We start from the raw sequence: 2,655 nt of genomic DNA on the forward strand, positions 1-2,655 counted from the left end.
CCGCAAATCATCAACTGTACCTCAGGCCACTTCGAATATGCGTCAACCACGACTAGGTACACTAGGCCACTCCCATGGGTGGAGGGGTACTTGGGATGGCATTTTCTGTATTTGTTGACATGACTGACACATTTTCACTTGCAGTTCAATGTCAGAATCAAGACCCTGCCACCACACATAACTGCGAGCAATGGCTTTCATTCAAACAATTCCTGGATGGCCAGCGTGCAGTTCCTCCAGTACTCTTCTCTGCAGCTTGTGGGGAATAACGACTCTCATGCCCCACATTAAGCACTCGTGTTGGATGGACAGCTCATTGCATCTGGAGATGAAAGGGGAGAGTTCATTATTACCAGTCAGGTTGACAGCCAAAAAGTCCTTTTAACGACCATTTCGACAACTGTAGACAAGGTCACTCATAGTCTCACGTCGTATATCAGTGGCACTGACAGGGAGTTTCTCCATCTGTCTGAGGTAAAACAGCTCTACAGCATCCTTTTTTTCTCTGTGCTCTAATTGTAACGGCAGACGCGAAAGACTGTCGACATTTGCGTGATGTTCAGCTCTTTTGTACTCGATGGTATAGTTGTGCCCAGACAAAAGTAATGCCCACCTTTGCATCCGCGCTGCCGCCATAGACAGAATTCCTTTTTGCGGCCCAGAAAGTAAGGGGCCGGTGATCTGTGAAAAGCGTGAATTTCCGTCTGTAGAGATACTGGTGGAATTTCCTGAACCCAAACACCATGGCCAGAGCCTCGCACTCAACCTGCGCATAATTCTGTTCTGCCTTTCTAAGTGTGCGCAATGCGAAGGCTATTGGCTTTTTTTCCACCGCTGGGTAACATGTGGGAAATGACGGCACCAATGCCATAAGGTGATGCATCGCATGCTAGCCGAATGGCGTTCTGAAGGTCATAGTGTGTGTAGCGAATTAACTCAAAGGGGAAATATTAATAATTATTCATAACTCATTATGATTATTAATTATGATTAATTATGAATATGTAAATCAGTTAATCAGATTAACTGGATGTAGCTACATTAATATTACAATCAATTAACCTGTTCGTCCAGTGAACACTCAGTGTTGATTGTTTATTAATTCTAAGAAATGTTCATTTCCAGGTTATGGAAGAACAACATTCGTATTGTACAGTACTACTCAGAGCATGTAGTCAGGATCTAAATCACTTAAGAGGCAATTTATTAGCAGACGGAGTCAGAACCAAACATGTATTGTGCACAGTCTTTATTAACTAACTCACAAACACATAACTAAACTAACAGACACATAACATACACGCAGGTCACACACATACGTTGGTAAGAATGAGCAATGATAGAGTTGAACCGGGAGTTGAACTGTTCATAGAGCTATATCAAAAAGTCATAGACAATCTGGAAAAGAATCATCAGTTTCCTCAGCAATAAAACACCTTTGCTGACAAAGGTAAGTTTTACAAATCAATACTAAATCACTGTTTAGTGTTCAAATGTACGATACTTGCAAGATGCCTTTAGGCTGAGGAGCATCGGATCTGCAGGCTGGGTTGTAATCTTGATGGTTCGGTCCGAAGTTGTTGCCAGTATCTTCTGCGTTAGATGAGCACATGGCTGGGTTGTAGGCCGAGGCCTGCAGGCCTGCAGCAAGAAGGGGGTCTCTTCAGTTGTCCAAGAAGCAAGGAAAGAGAGGGAGTGACATTGTTCACTGGCTTTTAACCTCTGGTCAAAGTCACACCTCTTAGTTGTTGACCGGACCAATGAAGATAACACGCCTCCTGTCAGGGCTTTTACGATCGAGCAAGATTTACTGGCTGAGTTTTTGAAGAAGAACTATTAAAGATTCTTGTAATACTGATGTGTTGCACAGGTATGGACATACCGCATGCACAAGCATTTAAATCTTCTCGATACGAACCCATAGACACTAAACATGGCATAATTGAAGTTACCTTAAATGTATCATAAAACATGTGAATACAATGAGTGCAATACAACAACAGCAATAATGGATACCATTTCCTAGGGATGTGCATGTTCATTTATAGAACGGTCGGTCTATAAATTAATGCAGGAAAGTCTGTGTTCTGTGGGGAAAATGCAGGAAAGATGCACGTTTCTGTGTCTGTTCTCTGCTCTTCCATGTGGCAACCACATTCTTTAGCGCAATAAAACTTGTAACAGAGAACTTCTCAGGGGATGGGGGACAGGCCCCAGAGTGCTTTAAACAATTATTGGTTACCTATAACAAATAATTGTGTCTGATTTGTCTCAGTCGTTACATGTGTGAAGAGATTTTGTGAGACCAGTTGTTCTTTTGCCTTTTTGAATTCAGCATCGCACTCTGCAGACCATTGCCAGCACTTCCCTTTACACAGCAGTGCATTCAGAGGGTTCGCTATGGTTGCCAGATTGGGTATGAATCTCCTGTAATAGTTTAACAGGCCGAGAAATGATCTCAGATGTGTGATATTGGATGGAGTTGGCGCATTGGCAATTGCACTTACTTTTTCAGATGACTTGTGCAAACCTTCAGCGTCAATTATGTGACCCAGGTTTTGCAGTCCTTGAAGAAGACACATTTCCCTTTTTCAGTATGCAAGCCAAACTGCTCCAATCGTCTAAGGACTGCATCCAGGTTTTCCAGGTGTTCAG

The sequence above is a fragment of the Ctenopharyngodon idella genome, chromosome 19 (assembly GCF_019924925.1).
Source record: "Ctenopharyngodon idella isolate HZGC_01 chromosome 19, HZGC01, whole genome shotgun sequence".
NCBI classification, from domain to species: Eukaryota; Metazoa; Chordata; class Actinopteri; order Cypriniformes; family Xenocyprididae; genus Ctenopharyngodon; species Ctenopharyngodon idella.